Raw genomic sequence first — 17,896 nt, 5'->3', positions numbered from 1 at the left:
ACCCCCAGCTACCTACTAACCTCATCCCACCTCCTTGACCTGTCCGTCTTCCCTGGACTGACCTATCCCCTCCCTACCTCCCCACCCACACCTTCTCCACCTATCTTCTTTACTCTCCATCTTCGGTCCGCCTCCCCCTCTCTCCCTATTTATTCCAGTTCCCTCCCCCCATCCCCCTCTCTGATGAAGGGTCTAGGCCCGAAACGTCAGCTTTTGTGCTCCTGAGATGCTGCTTGGCCTGCTGTGTTCATCCAGCCTCACATTTTATTAGTCAGAATAAATTGATGATTTTCAAATTGCCACCCAGTTAATTAATGGAGTGCTAGAGATGATTTGCTGAGGGCTCAATTATTTGGAAATAAATTAATGATTTGGATAAAGGAACCCAATTGTAATCACATTTGCAGTTGAGACAAGATGGGGACGTTAAAGAGGATTCTGTACCTGCGAAGACATGTAAGATAGGTTGTGAAAGATAGAAAAATTGGTAGATGGAGTAAAAAGTGGGCAAATATGAAGTTGTTCACTTTGACATAAAGCAGAACATTTAAATACAATGTGTGTAGAATGCTGTAATACAGAGGGATCTGGGTGTTAGTGTGCCAAATGTAGCATGCAGGTACAGTAAAGACTGTATAGGTGCCGCCTCTTGCTCCCAAGAGGAGCTCGAACACTTTACCAACACCTTCCACCCCAACCTCAAGTTCACCTGGGTGATCTCCAACAGACCCCTCACCTTCCTGGACCTCTCTGTCTCCATCTCGGGCAACCAGCTAGAAACTGGTGTCCACTTCAAGCCCACCGACTCCCACCCACCCCCCCCCCTGCAAAAATTCCATCCCCTATTCCCAATTCCTTCGGCTCCGCCGCATCTGCTCCCAGGATGAGGCATTCCACTCCCGCACATCCCAGATGTCTGCGTTCTTCAAGGATCGCAACTCTCTCTCCTCCTCCTCCTCCTCCTCCTCCTCCTCCTCCTCCTCCTCCCCCCCCCCCCCCCCCCCCCCCCCCCCCCCCCCCCCCCGGGGGGCAGTGGTCGAGAATGCCATTGACTGTGTCTCCCGCATTTCCGGCAACACATCCCTCGCATCCCACCCCCACAATAGCTGCCGTAAGAGAATGCCCCTCATCCTCACATACCACCCCACCAACCTCTGGAAACAACACATCATCTTCCGACACTTCTGCCATCTACAATCCGACCCCACCACCCAAGACAATTTTCCATCCCCACCCTTGTCTGCCTTCCGCAGAGACCACTCTCTCCGTGACTCCCTTGTTCACTCCACACTCTCCTCCAACCCCATCACACCCGGCACTTTCCCCTGCAACCACAGGAAGTGCTACACTTGCCCCCACACCACCTCCCTCACCCCCATCTCAGGCCCCAAGATGACTTCCCATATTAAGCAGATATTCACCTGCACATCTGCCAATGTAGTATACTGTATCCACTGTACCCGGTGTACATCGCTGTACATCGGGGAAACCAAGCGGAGGCTTAGGGACTGCTTTGCAGAACACCTCCGCTCGGTTCGCAATAAACAACTTGCACCTCCCAGTCGCGAACCATTTTAACTCCCCCATCCCATTCCTTAGATGACATGTCCATCCTGGGCCTCCTGCAGTGCCACAATGATGCCACCCGAAGGTTGCAGGAACAGCAACTCATATTCCGCTTGGGAACCCTGCAGCCCAATGGTATCAATGTGGGCTTCACCAGCTGCAAAATCTCCCTCCCCCTCTCACTGCATCCCAAAACCAGCCCAGCTCGTCCCCGCCTCCCTAACCTGTTCTTCCTCTCACCTATCCCCTCCTCCCACCTCAAGCCGCACCTCCATTTCCCACCTACCAACCTCATCCCACCTCCTTGACCTGTCCGCCCTCCCCAGTCTGATCCATCCCCTCCCCTCCTCTCCACCTATCTTCTCCTCTATCCATCTTTGGTCCACCTCCCCCCCCTCTCCCTATTTATTTCAGAACCCTCTCCCCATCCCCCTCTCTGATGAAGGGTCTAGGCCCGAAACATCAGCTTTTGTGCTCCTGAGATGCTGCTTGGCCTGTTGTGTTCATCCAGCTTCACACTTTGCTATCTTGGATTGTCTAGCATCTGCAGTTCCCATTATCTCTGAAGGCAAATTGAATGTTGGCTTTCATTGTCAGGAGGCTGGCATGCTGTAAGTGAATAAGGCATTGGAGTGATTGTACCTGCTGTACTAAATAGAGTTTGTTCTCTTTGGGATATGCTTTTATTGAAAGCAGTTCAGAAAAGGTTCACTTGGCTGATTCTACAGATGAAGGCAACCTGTTATGAGGAACTGTGGGGCAATGAACTGATTGGAATTTAGAAGAATGAAGTGTACTTACATTCAAAGGATACTGGACAGAGGTCTTGCAAAGAGAATATTTCGTGGAGAATCTAGATCTCGGGGTAGTGGTTTAAAAATAAAGGACCTAAAGGACCTCCCATTTAAGACAGACAAAAATCTTTTCTTCTCCCAAGCTTTTCTCATTTGTGGAATTCTTGTCCCCAGTGAGCAGCAAAGGTTAGGTCAAAGTGGATAGATATCTAATTGACAAGATGATCGGCGGTCTGTGGAGGATGCAGTTGAGAATTGGGGATGATAGGCCATAATCCATGATCCTACTGAATGGTGGAGTGATTTGATGGACTGAAAGGCCTACTGCTTTCTTGATGATCTTACTGAACCAATGCAAACTGTATTGCTAATTTTATTGGAATTGAGATCTTTTATTTTGTTGGGGTTCCTTGATGCCATATTTTAAGCACAGCCTTGATATCAAGGTTTTTTAAAAATTTGTTCATCAGACAAGTGTGTTGCTGGCGAGGTCAGCATTTATTGTCCCTAATTGTCTAGAGTGCATTTAAGAGTCAACCACATTGCTATGGGTCTGGAGTCACATATAGGTCATATCAGGTATGGATGGCAGATTTCTTTCCCTAAAGGACATTAGTGAACTCGGTGGGGATTTTCTGACAATCAACGATGATTTCATTTTCATCACTGGACTTTTAATTCCAGATTCTTTTAGAATTCAAATTCCACCATCTGCTATGGGTGGGATGAATAGTCTCAATGGTACCAGTAGGCCATCGTTCCCCCTTGAGGTTAGTCACTCTCATCTCTGGTATTCAGGTCATTTTTCCACATTTCTACCAAAGTTGTAATAAGGCCAGGAGCTGAATGGCCTAATGGGTACGTTTAAAGGGCACAGGTTATCACTGAGCAGGTACAACATGATAGCATTGTCAACAACCTCTTCTATCACTTTACTGACGTCATAAGGAGTGAACTTCTAAATAGTAAATCTTGCATTTGGGATTTCAAAATGTATTAATTCTAACAAGTCTCCCCTTAAGTTATTACCATGCAGTTTTCTCCATGAGTTGAGGCAGAAACTCTCACGTATAAAGGGAATTGAATAAATGTTTAATAAGGAATCCTGTAAATGAATGCAGGAATGTATGACTTGAGCAGACAAATGCAGTTGTTTGGCTAACAGCAGCAGCCAAGCTGTAATCAACCAAATGACAGCCAGAATGTGCCACCTGCCTTTCTTTCTGACAATGCTACATGATTGAGTAGAAATTCATCCATTGTTTGTTACAAGAGATTTGACACTTGTGCATTTTTGCTGCCAGCTTTTCTGTTAACAATTGTGACAATAGATTCCGTTAGCAAATAGATCCTAAACAAAATCTACTTCATGTTTCCTGCTATACATAAGATAGTCCTGATGTTTATCACCAAGTATATAGCTTCAACTGGATGGAATGTTTGCAGCTATGGATGATGAGAAGGGAGGAATTAAAAGGGCAGATATTACATATCCTGCATTGGCATGGAAAGGTCCTGTGGAAGCAGATAAGGTGTTATATTTCCTGCACACAATTTGTTGTCTATTGTGTGGAAAACAAACGTTGAGATCACTGTGTGATCACTTTGCAGAGCGCTTCTCTTTTGTAGCATGATTGAGAGATTTTAGTGGCCTGTCACTTGAATTTCCCACCTTCCTCTCACACTAATATTGCAATCTTTGGTCAACTGCACCATTCCAGTGAAGCTCAATGTAAGCTTCAGGAACAGCACCTCAAGTTTCAACCAGGTACTTTGTAACCTTCTGGACTCAATACTTAGCAGCAATTTCAGATTATAAACTCATGTTTACGTTTTGTTTCCCTTGTTTTCAATTTTCAATCATCAAACCTACACCTGTTCTTGGTAAATTTTCTGTTCCATTGTCTCTCTCACCACGTCTCTATGGCCCTTCATCCCTGGAGTACCAACTTTTCTATCATACCGTCTTTCCTGTCATTAGTACTAACCTACATTCTGTCTTTGTCTCCCCCACGCCTTTTAGTTTAGTCACATGGTTAATGTATCAGTATATTAGCCCATGACACAATGACTTACTATTGGATTTATGAGCAAGGGTAGGTCATTCAGAATGTCAAGCCTGCTAACCATTCAATACGATCATAGCCGATCTAATTCCTGATGATTTTTACTCACACTATTCCCAAATTCTTTACACTGTAGGTAATCAGAAATTTATTAATTTATACCTTAAACATATTCAAAGAGTGAGGTTCCAGAGCTGCATCTGGTAGTGAATTCAAATGGCTCATAACCCTGAGTAAAAACAATTCTCATCTCAGATCTAAGTGGCATTCCGTTAATTTTGAGTGGTACTCCTGGTTCTTGACTCCAGGAGAAAAGTTTTGCCTGCATCTATTTTGTCTATCCTTTTCAATATTTTGTCACCTTTGATGAGATCACATCTCAATCTGTGAAACTCTAGAGAATACATTGCTCTCCCTCCACAGCAATAACATCTCTCCTGAGATAAGGAGACCTTCAGCAAATTTATCAAACACAATTTCCCATTTGCAAAATCCATGTCGACTGTGCCTAGCCTGTTCATTCCAAATCATTATCTATGTGTCTATTTATCACATCATTTTGAATCTAGCATTGTCTCTATTGCTGCTGTAAGTCAAGTAAAATCTTAGTTCCCTATTTTACCTCTCACTGTTTTCTTAAATAGTAGTGACATCTGCTACCTTCAAATCTACATAAATTTTTCCAGAATCTCTAGAATTGTAGAAGAAATGACTTGAAGATATAAAAGTCGCATATTTCAACTTAACTTAAGAGATTGTAAGAACTACCGATGCAGGAGTCAGAGATAACACAGTGTGGAGCTGGAGGAACATAGCAGGTGAGGCAGCATCAGAGAAGCAGGAAAACTGATGTTTCAGGTCAGGACTCTTCTTCAGATAATGAAGAGAAGAAAAGATTTTTCTGAAGAAAGGTCTTGACCCGAAATGTCAACTTTCCTACAACTCAGATGCTACCTGACCTGCTGTGTTCTACCAGCACCACACTGTGTTATCTCTAACTTAAATTACTTGTTTTGTTGTAATATATTAACCTTATATGATAATGTTTGCCTGGACAAATTTTGTATCTGTGAATATAATGTTTGTACATAAATATTAACAGAAGTAAATGTCTGTAGGATTTGTCAATACCAGACGATATTGTATGTCCCATGCCTTCTGTTTTGAGAGTTAATAAAAACCCTGATGAAGGCAAGAATCACATCACTGTTAACAGCCTTGCTGTTTATTAGAAGAACTCTAAGATTTTATCACTAGATATATGGAAGAATAATTGAAGACTGATGGACAGTAGAGAATTCCTAAGCAGCATCACTTTTGGAGAGTACAAACAACTGTACAGACCCTTAAATAGGGCGTCAATCACCAAACAAGACAAAGCTCATTTATTATGACTGGATTATAAGCTCTTTCAAGTTAAAATAAATTTAAAAGATTGTGTCTTTTAAAAAGAAAAATAAAGCTCAGATCACACTTGAGTTGTGATAGAGCAGGAAGCCTAAGACCTTCTGTTCCTCGTGCTATAAAAGTAAGAATCATGCAGAACAGTTGCAGAGTTTGAAAGGAGCATTTTTAACTTACATTAATGGGAAGTTGTGGACATATGGCTTTAAGGTACAATCTAACATTTTTAAAGCGAACTCATGTATTGCAGAAACTTCACTATAGAACAGGCTTTGAGTGACACCTTTGCTGAAATACAACTATTCAAATAATCTTTGCAGTTCAATTTTACAGACCAAGCAATACATGATCCCAAGAAAAGAGCTCTTGCTTGCCATCAGCAAGGAGGGGCTTCACAGAATTAGTATATCCAAGCTTTCCATGGATGACTGGAAAAATCCAGAAAATGTTTGGAAAGTTTTTGAAAACCGCTTCATGGTAAGAATTAACTTCAGCATAAACAGACCACAACTCATATTGTACAGACAGTTACCCCAAGAGTCTATTGACCCGTTTTTTTGAAAGTTGTTGCAGGAAAGGGCATTAGATCGACTTTTCCAGAAAGGCTCTTGAAGTTGTAATCGTCTCCACACAAATTAAGGCCTTCAGAAAGTTTCCTTTTATTAACAAGGACCACACCATTGATGCACTACTTGAGGAACAATGGAAGTATGAAACCATAGTGATAGGTCAACAATAATGGCATGTTTTAGGGACAGACTATTGCTACAGTTCGGAAAGTGGACCAAACAACAAAATCTATAATAGATGTGGTGTGTCATATCTTCCCAAAGGTTGCCCAGCTTTTCTTGATATCTCTTCATGTATGTGTTATCAAAGGGCATTGGTACACATATGCTGGAATTTTGAAATGTTATGTTCCCAGCTGATTATTGCTGGACAAGTGAAATCCCAGGCACGTACCTGACTTGATAGATCATATTTTACTGTTTCTGTCACTCAAACATGGGCACACAATGCTGCAGATTTTGCTTTAACAATAAAACAGGTTTATTCCAAAAGAAATGAAGATTTAAAAGAGTTTCATATTATTTATAACATAAAGTCAAAGATTTTTTAACACACAATAGAAGGATATCATTAATCTTAAAATATTCCTTTATAATTCAAAAAGAAATAGAACAACTTTTGTATCATACCCAAAACCTCACTTGCATAATACTCAGATCACCATCTATGTATCTAATATCTTGTATGGTTTTAGTCAACCTTTATGCTGGAACTATAAGTAATTTCTTCATGGAGCCATCATACACCTGCTTAAATGTATTGAGCTTTAGGTAATCTCTTCAAGATTTAAAACATGGGTCTAACACTAACACTTAACTCTAAGGGAACTAAGTTCATTATATGATCTTATGTCTACGGGTACACTTTTCTATACAGATAACCAATCTCAAAGACTTCACATGATTGCTCCAAACTCAAAGTAAAACTAAAAAAAACCCTGTCTCTAAGCTATTGGTGTTTCCATTCAGCTTTAAAAAAACCCTCTTCAGACCTTCTAAACTGAAGCTTGTTTATCTTGTTTGGTTGTAAAACAGTACCAATGTATAGAAATACTCATTTACCCTCCAGGCTGGACTCAAAACTTGTTTTAAAAAAAATTCATCAATGCCCCAGAAATGCTGATAAGCTTTCAATTACATTACATCTGGTTCCTCCCCTTCAACCTTACTGTCATGGTGGCCCTGCCAGGAGAGGTAATCCATTCAAAGTACATGCACATCACTGTATCATAGCATGTGACCTAAGAATATAAATACCACATAGTCCATCTTACCTCAATTAACTTGAAGCATGATATGCTACTGAAAGCATGTTGTTCTGTTAACAAATATTTTAAATATCTAAATATCTTAAGTGCCTATAAATTTACGTGCCCAAGAATTTAAAGTTTGAACATAGTGTTAGTTGTATCAAATATTTGTTGTATTTTTCAATACCACAATAGCCATATTCAATGCTATGCTTCTTGCTGAAAATGTTTTGATCATTTTATTTTTCCACATTTCCACATTTCCACAAAATGTCACAGACTTGAAAATGTCACAGACTTGAAAATTGAATCTGTTTCGTTCTATCTACAATTGTGGCCTAAACTTCTGAGTTGTGTTTTTTTACAATATTTTTTGTCTTTGTTTTTAGTTTAGTTTAAAATAATGTTGTTGAAACATGACACAGCAGTGAACTTAATCTCTGAAATAGGGAGAAAATTATAAACTTAACTTTTACATCAACAGAAAGCCCTTTCCACGGTTATACTTCACTCTGTTCCTTTTGTAAGGGGTTACTTCATTCTCCATATTATAAAGACATCCTCGGGGGTGAATAATTTGAATCTCTCAACTGATCTTTGTGGTAAGGGTTATCCAGGGAAACCCTCTTTCCAGTCAATTCTAGGCAATTCTTGTTTAAGTCCTCATGAACGCTATCTGTTTTATCTGAGCACCAGCCTCCAGGTACATTCTGTATGGTGTTATGATCATCGTGAACATGAACCGTCAATATCACCTTTCATCATTAAACTCCTAATACCTGAGATTTGCATGAACTAAAAATGGTTTAAGAAAGATGACACTATAGCATCCATTCCATCTGCTTTTCTTTCTCGTTTTTTGTTTGTTTTATTTATTTTTACTTACTCCTGGTGAGAGCTGAGTTGTGGAGGCAGTGGCAGTTATGGCATCTGAGTCTGGAACGTGGCAGTTATGGCATCTGAGTCTGGAACATGGCAGTGCCTGGGACAGGCGGGACTTTGAGAGTTGGTGGCAAAGGGGAGTCCAAATGCAGATCGAAGTCGAGGGACTCAGCCCAGCGTGGGGGAGAGCATGCCGTCTTGGGGAGTCTCTGCCCAATGGAGAGGACAGGGAGCCCTTGTGGGAAAAGCCTAACTTGGAGCAAATGCAGGTCCATGGCTAAAGAAGAACTGTGATGTTAAACTTTTAACTGTATTTCTTTATTCTTCTACTTTGTGCTAAGAAGATTCTGGTTACCCTGCTATAGGAAGGATGTTGTGAAACTCGAAAGGGTTCAGAAAAAATTGACAAGGACGTTGGCCGGGTCAGAGGGTTTAAGCTACAGATAGAGGCTGGGGCTGTTTTCCCCAGAGCATCGAAGACTGAGGGGTGACCTTGTAGAGGTTTTTAAAATTAGGAGGCTCATGGATAGGGTGAATAGTCATGGTCTTTTCCATGGGGTGGGGAAATCCAACACTACAGGGCACAGGTTTAAGGTGATAGGGGAAAGATTTAATAGGAACCCGAGGGGCAATTTTTTTGCACAGAGGGTGGTGCATGTATGGAATGAGCTGCCATAGGAGGTGGTGGTGTGTCCAATTACAACATTTAAAGGCATCTGGATGGGTATATGAACAGGAAGGGTTTAGAGGGATATGGGCCAAATGCTGACAAATGAGACTAGATTAAACAAGGATATCTGGTCAGCATGGACAAGTTGGATCGAAGGACCTGTTTCTGGGCTGTACGTCTCTGTGACTCAAGAACTGTAATATTAAACTTTTAACTTATTTCTTCATTTTTCAATTTTGTAGCTAAGTACCTCTGTACCTAAGATAGCTCTGGGAATGGCGACATTGAACACTTCTCACTGTGCTCTTGTACTTCTGTACTTGAGTACATGTGACAACAAAATCTAATTCTACTTCTAATTCTAAATGGTGACAATGATCAAATTAAAATTTACTGATTACAAAAGAATTGGAGTCGTGTAACAACTTATTTCTTCAAAAAAAGTTTATAAGAAACTGAAAAAAAGTTTTCATTTTGATCTTGGAAGATGCTGACATACCCATATGTAATATTGATGTTTTGTGTAGCAGGATGAATTAACTTACTGAAAACTAAAAACCTTATTCCTGGAGGAAATAAAGGAGGTAACTAAATGCTGAGAGGTGGAGTTTTGCCGAAATGCCAGGAAAACATAAATTGCAATCTGAGTGCTGAAGTATCTACAAGTATAACCTGATGAAAATCAAACAGATAAAGTAAAATTAGAACATCTGAGGTAAGAGCTGAAATTTCTGCAAAATAAATGAAAAGAGAATTCTAGGAAGAAGTAAGAGTGGTGGGTAATGCATACAGGCTGAGTAAGACAGGAAAGGGAGCAAGAAAGAACATTTCATGAAAAGGAATGAAAAAGTAAGTTGGAATTCAGGGTGTTCTAACTGAGTCAGTAGACCAGAAGCAGCCCATTGAGAGAATCACACCCAACCAAGACTTAAAGGTTGATGCTTTAAAGTTTTCCCATTTAGGCCCTAAATTTGATAAGAAGAGATGGACACCTTTATTTCTTCTAAAAGATCAGCACAGCAGTGAAAGCAGCCAGTCTATTTGTGGACAATGCTGTTACAGAGCAGGCTGACAGCGAAAACTCATGAAATTTATTCCCTCTCACCTGAGGAGAATTCCACTGACTTTGATGCAGTAAATGGGCTATTTTAATTGTGTCCCTGTTAGTAACGGAGGCTTTTGGAAAAAAATTCTGTATACTCGAGAAATGGCCTGGTAGTCTTACCAAGAATATAAAAACCAAAAGGACTGTGGATAGTGTAAATCAGAAACAAAAACAGCAATTGCTGGAATAGCTCAGCAGTTTTAGCTGTATCTGTGGAGAGAAATCAGAGTTAACGTTTGGTATTGAGTGATACTGCCAAAGACAATGAATGACTTAACCAATGTATTTTTGACAAATAAGCATTGACACTTAAAATTTAAGCCACCTATAAAAACTTTAGTGAAGTATTTCTCCTCAAAGAGTTTTAAAAATCTCCATACCCTCCCCAATGTGAACTCATGATGAGAAGTAGAGGTTGACAGGTCCCAGAAATGTGCAATTCTGGCTGTTGATTATGAGTTAGCACACATAACTATAAACTCAGAAGTGGGTCTGGAAACTATCATAGACCAGAGAGAGAGGAAAAAGTGAGGCAGATAGCCTGGAGATATTCTGTGAGGTAAGAGCGGCCAGGCAAAGAAGACAGAGCTGCCCCCATAGGAGAGACTCAGGTAGATGACAGCTTGTTCCAATTGTTGCAAACTAACCTGTATGTAAAATATAGGATGGCTTAAGAAAACATTTAAATTATGGTGGACTCTTCCCCTCTCAGTGTCTATCTCTGCTGCAATGTCAATAATAGCTAATTAGCTGTCCTTTAGATTCTAATTCCATTCTATCTTGAAATTAAATACCGAGTTTAGAGAACTACCATGTAGTGACATTCCCAATACCTTTCTGTGACTTGGAGACTAACAGCATGTCCACTGTTAGCACCGCTGTCTGGTTATCATCTATAGGCACAAATACCGTGCTCCTTCTTTCGAGGGCCAAAGGGCCTGTTCTGTGCTGTATTGTTCTTTGTATGCAGATATGATAAATGAAATGGTTGAAGTAAACAATGCTGTTCTCATGATAAAATTATGTCTTAATCCTGGATTATGTTCAGATGCTCCGCTATATGAATTACTTCTTTAATAATGCAGCATGTTGCTAAATGAGATATCATGTGAAATTATGTAATAATGGTGAGCGTCTAGAGATAATGAAGACAATCTGCAGATCAATGTGGCAAACAACCAAACATTAAAAGTTACAAGAATTTGGAGCTGCTCCCAGCCAGCATATTTGTAAGAATAAATTCCAAAAATGAGGGCAGAGAGCAATAGTCATATATGCACAAAATAATTGAACTATCAAATAGGCTGAATACTCTTTTGTGAATGTTTGCATTTATTTGTACTTCCAATTAAATATTATGAAGACTGAAGACATTACTTTTAGTTCCCATTCCAAACTCCATTCCCTAGCAACTGACTCTATCCCCTTCCTTGCCCCCTGAGATTGTAGATTAAAGCCCCAGAACAAACTTAGTGCATGATTTAACTTGTTAGTTCAGTACTGTACCAATGAAGTGTTTCAATGTCAGAGGAACATCTTTTACATGGAACATCGAACTGAGTTCTGCTTCTCAGAGCCAGCACAATGGCTTACTGGTTAGCACTGCTGCCTCACAGCGTCATGCGTCTGGATTTGATTCCAGTCTCAGGTGACTGTCTATGTGGAGTTTGCACATTCTCCCCATGTTTGCATTGGTTTCCTTCCACAATCCAAAGATGTGCAGCTTAGGTGGATTGGCTGTGGTAATTTGTCCATAGTGTCTAGGGATCTGCACATCAGATGGGTTAGCCATGGTAAATGTGGGATTATGGAGATAGGTGCAGACTTGATGAGCCAAATGGCCTCTTTCTGCACTGTAGGGATTCTATGATTCTCTGCCCATGTGCCACTATTTGAAGAGAATCGTGAGTTGATGGCCTGGCATAAATTCTCCCTTGGCCAACAACATAATGGCAGCTCCTACTATCTCTGTAACATAATATGAATACTTATTTGTTGTCTGTGCTGCTGAATGTTCCTTCACAACAGCAACAGCTGCCCTGCAAAATAATCTATTGGTTCTGAAGTGCTCTTGCGTTGTGCTGAAGATAAATGCAGGTGCCTATTGAATCCAGGTCATTTTGTGTACACACAAATCTCAGAGCTATTTTGGAAATAGATAGAAAACCATGAGAATGCAGAAATTAATTGGTTTCCAGACTGCTTTAGTTTTTCCCTACTCATGTGATTGACGTGGAAACATTTTAAAAATTGCAGGCAAAGAACAGGGAAGAGCTCCCTGGATCATTCTTTCAAAGGGTGAACAAAGCTGACAGGCTGGAGAGCCTCTCTCAATGCTGTCTGGTTCAGTGATTCTCTGCTCAAATGTAAACTGACTGCCCTGTAAAAATAAAATGATTTGAAGAAATTTTCATTGATCTAAGAAACTAGCTTAATAAAAAGGTGTAAATTTTGCGCTGAATAAAATGCATGTTTTTAATATTTGCTGAAGACAGTCATCAGGAAGACAATGAAGAGTTTGAAAGACTTTTAGCCCATGTTATCGCTTAGTTATATGTTTGGTAATTGAAATATCCTGATTTTCAAAAGGATTTACTGAACAAAACATCTTTGTCAGGATAAGAAGTTCATGGATCAGCTGTATTTTATCCACTAAAACCTTAAGAACGAATTTCACATGATGTGAAACAGCTGACTATCACAATCACCAACAGAAGATGGCACTATTGAGTTTCCTAGCATATTTGGATTTTTTGCAGTTGAGATAATTCATTTTCAAAACAACTTGAAATGTATGTAATTGTTGAGCGGTTGAAAACCGTTTTGGTTCAAATATGTTAGAACCATATTGTCTGTGCATGGGTATTTCTACTCTAGTAGACTATTCCATTAAGACTTAGTGTTTGAAATTTTACATTTGAGGTGTAATGAGTACAACTAATCTCCCAATGAATACATGCTAATAATTTATAGACTCATTCTTGCTCTCACTGAACCACTGTTTCAGAAAAGAAAAGCTGGGAGCAGACAGGTAGTTCAAAACCAAAGACAGTAATCACATAGGATGAGAAATGAAATGTTGCATCACCTAGTTACCCTTCTGGAAGAATGGCACAAATGCATAAATTGATTGATTGAAGGAGCGTGCTAAGAGGACATGTAGCAACGATTGTCTGCAGTTTATTGGACATTAATACCAGAGTCAACACAGTATGAAAGTCCAGTATTTGTTTAAAGTTTCTTTAATATCCTAACAGGTTTTCAGTATTAGTGGTTACATTAAAACCATTCAGATAGGGAACAAGCTCATTAAAAGGGTAAGGGGATAATGACATTAAAGGATTTTGCAGGAACTATTCTAGTAATCTTTATAATAAAATGTCATGAGTTGTATATGAAACTAAAGTGGCCACAGGCTGTTTATAAGTATCTGACGTCTTGGGAAGCATGGTAATTAATACCTTTAAAAAAATGAGCTCTTTCAGCAATCAAAATCATTGACTAAAACTATTTTCTCACCAGTTTTAAAATACCTTTAAACATTTCAATGAGAACTTGATGTAGAGTTCCAGAGTTCACACTGAACCTTAGGTTTATTGCCCATGGAAGGTGTTTCATAACGTGGAATACCTACAGTGTGGAAAGCAGGCCATTCAGCCCATCAAGTCCATACTGATGGACTGAAGAGCATCCCACCCAACCCTGTAACTCTGCTATTCCCATGGCTAACCAACCTAGCCTGCACATTCCTAAATACTATGGACAATTTAGTATGGCCAACCCACTGAAACTGCACATCTTTGGAGTGTGAGAGGAAACCAAAGCAACTAGAGGAAACCCACACAGACGTGGGGAACATATGCAAACTCCACACAGACAGTCACCCGAGGATGGAATTGGATCCAGGCCTCTGGTGCTATGAGGCAGAAGTGATAGCCACTGAGCCACTATCCCACCCCACTGGCCAAGCAAGTTGTAAAATAGATGTTTCCTGTTCAACCAGAACCACATGGTAGCTGTAATGCAGCAACCTCCTCAGGTTAAATGACTGTGTACTCAGAGCAACAAGCATCATCCTCTTTCAACGGCCTACCACAAAAACCAGCCATTCGCTGAAAATACTAATTTATTCATGGCCACATAATTGAAGTTGAACAGTTTAATCATACATCCAAAAGGAAAGCATGTGCCTATTTTTAATGACTTTTTACCACACGGTAAATGTATATGAGATTGGTTCTCACTGGTTATAATTTAAAGTGATATTATTGTTTTTGCCAGGATGCAAGACTTCCTAGTTTGCCACATTTCAGACAGATGGGTTCCCTCATTGGTCTTGCTGCCTGTGTTCAGAAATTAATTACTGGAAGTTATTTGAAGTCTACACCAGACTCCATTGAGATAGTAATATATGTAATTGTAAAGTTCCAAGCAAGTAAGAGAAGTCAGTACTTCTAAAATAGATCATCAAGATTACTTTGAAGAAACAGTTCCTATCTCACGTAAAAGCAAATGCTGGAAATTTAAAATAAAAACAGAAAGTGCTGAAGAAACTCAGCGGTTCTGATGGCATCTGTGGAAAGAGAAACAGTATTAACATGTTGAGTCTGGCACAGGTTCTGAAGTTCTGAAGAATGGTCATACTGGACTTGAAATCTTAACTCTGTTTCAGTCTCCATAGATGCTGTCAGACCTGCTGAGTTTAATTTAAATAATATTTCACGTTTGATATGTGTAGCAATCATACTTTTTTCTGGCACGACAATCACTAAAAGTTTTCCATTCAGCGTTTAGCCTCCAATCTGATCCAATTTCTGTATTTGGTACTGACTTCATGTCTTGTACAGCAATATTGCTTAAATATAAACATTGTGTCAAAATGCTTATAGAAAACAACAGCCCAGATATTCCATGAGTGGAATTTTATTGCAGTGATGTGGGCTCGAGTGAAGTTTGTGGCAGAATTAGACAAGCTATGCAGCAAAACACATATCAACATCAGGAAAATCTCATTCCATTTTTATGCTTTTCACAAGTGGGGTATTGAGTGTCTCACTAGGCAGTAGTGAGTTGCTAATTGAAGGATTATTACTTGCCTTGTTGACTGTACAGCTCACCTCATTAATGTTTAGCTTTCTACCTTAAGAACATGTTAAACAAAATAATTGAGATAACTTGGTATGGAAACTAGAGCATATACCTGGTAAATTCAGTTTGTCACTTACTCCAAAGGACTTCTATATTGGATGCTGGACACCAAAATCTTAGCATACAGCCCATGGGTACCTTCAGCCATAGCGTATCTGTCCTATTGCCTTTCATAAGCTTTTTGGCGTAATAACAACATCTAAATGATGCTGCTGAGCACTATATGAAGTCAGCATAAGGACCATGGGCATTGACATCAAAGGAGCTGAATGTCAGGCAACTCACTTCCCATCTCCATCTTGAGTCCGCATACCCTATTTGGTGCTGTTTTCCTCCTGAAATGAGAAAAAGGCAGGTATTCCAGGAAAAGAAAGTGGGTGGCCCAGCTGTTACGTTTGATAGAGGTGAGGCAGTTCCCTGAATGAGTCAGTAGGCAGCACAGACGGCATGCAGGCTGTTGGAGTTTGGGCTGGCTGACAGTAAGTGATTGGGAAAGGTGTTGCAGGCAACAGTAAGAGAGATGGGTACAGTAGCAGAGATGGAGCAAGTACGAGGCATTGGATAGAAGATGGTGTTTCTTATGGTGGTAGAGTGGGAGTTTGTCTTTGGCCTTCCTCCTACATTCCTCTAGGTGACTGAGACTGCATTGACATGGTGGTAACTTCAGACCAGATTGGCATGATTTTTATCATGGCCACTACTCCTGGTTCTGAGGACAAGGATATCCTGCTTTGACATGATCCCAGCCAGAGTTCCAGGATCCTGTCCCCATGGCAGAGTCTAGATTTACCCCTATTTGCCATGTCCAAGCTGAATAACAGGAAATGTGAATTCAGAGAAATCTGCGGATTGTGAGCTGTTCTAATGTGTGATGCATGGTAAACTGGGGCCAAAATTATACGAGATAGGGACTGGATTTGGTGAGACACAGTGAGAAATCTTTCTGGGCCTCATGGCAGAAATCCTTCCAAAGATACCAACACAATTTTGACTTTGCCAAAGAAAAACATAAGATTCAGCCCCTAGGGTTAGTGTGAACAAAATCCCATTTCTGATAGGTGGACCCAATATATAGCCTCAGATAGGGTTTTTCCTGTTTTCCTGTCTTGATTGGACTATAATTTATTGATTTTGGTGTGAACCACAGATCATTTTGGGCAATTAGATGGGCCCCGCTGTTTTATAATGTAATAATCAGCATGGCCGGTCAAGTACTATTTATTCAAGCCATGTATGAAAATACTTGAACTGCTAATGAAAATTGCCCTTTTTGCAGTGAACTTGAATTGTATGTGTTGTAAGGGAGCCGGAACCATCATAATTACCACAGAAGTAACCAATCATCTGAGTTGCGGGGTTGGTTTACCACCTACTCTTCTACTAATAATAAATTCATAGCATAATTACATGACAAGCAATATTATGTAAATGGTCATTCTTTCTAGATTTGAGCAAAAATCAATGCATGTTTAACAAATATTGGACATTTTATTGTTTTGTGATCTCAAGCAATCCATTTCAATCAATTCTGTGTGTTCTTTGTTTAAAGGCAGGTCCTTGGCTCATTGTGTGCTGAAGCTTCAACTTGAATAGTTTTCTTGCAATTTTTTCTGTTTTAGGGGCAGCACAGGGAAGCTGTTAACAAGACTTGCTGAACCAGAATAAAATCCAAACACTCACCAGTCATCCAGCAAACTGACATATCCTCATGCAATCATCTTTCCAAATCCTGACAGCCCTGCAGCCCTGAATCAGAAGTTTGGGGAACTGTTTTAGATTTCCAAAGCCAATAATTCATTACACCCTCTTTTAAGGTGCCTTTTCACATTAAATGGAAATTGTGGGTCTTACAATGTTCGTCAGCACCTCACAATCAATTAATATTCTTATGTTGTTATACTATTATTTATATTATTAGTATGCAATTACCAGGCCAACATGTTAAAAATAATATCAGTAATGTTCCATAGCTGAAATATAAATATTGCCAACAATTATTAAATCAAATTTGTTGTCATTATATGCGGCTATTTTTATATGATGTAAGGTAAGGTCACTTTGTACAGACATAGATGAGGCCCTAGTTCTGCAGAGCCAACATCATATTCTTGGCCATCTCATATCTGATGGATCACTGAATGGAGGAGACCATGAAGAAGGATGTTTTCAGAAAAATGCAATGTGTGCCAGAGAGACATCCTGGTCTTATTTCCCATTAAATGTTTTAGACCTTGTTGCCCATAGTAGCAGAAGCTAATGGATCGTTGTAGAGTATTACAGTTGGCATCTGTTTTCAATGTTCTTTGCATAAGAGAGGTCTATCCCTTGAAAAGTTTCTCACACCTTCCAGGGTCTACCTATCCTCACCCATGCCTCACAATAACCTCTGAAAGACTACTGTCTTTTAGCCAAAGGAAAACAGTGCAATCATTGTAGAATCAG

This window comes from Stegostoma tigrinum, chromosome 16 (assembly GCF_030684315.1).
Source record: "Stegostoma tigrinum isolate sSteTig4 chromosome 16, sSteTig4.hap1, whole genome shotgun sequence".
In the NCBI taxonomy this organism is placed as follows: Eukaryota; Metazoa; Chordata; class Chondrichthyes; order Orectolobiformes; family Stegostomatidae; genus Stegostoma; species Stegostoma tigrinum.
This window is presented reverse-complemented; position numbering follows the sequence as displayed.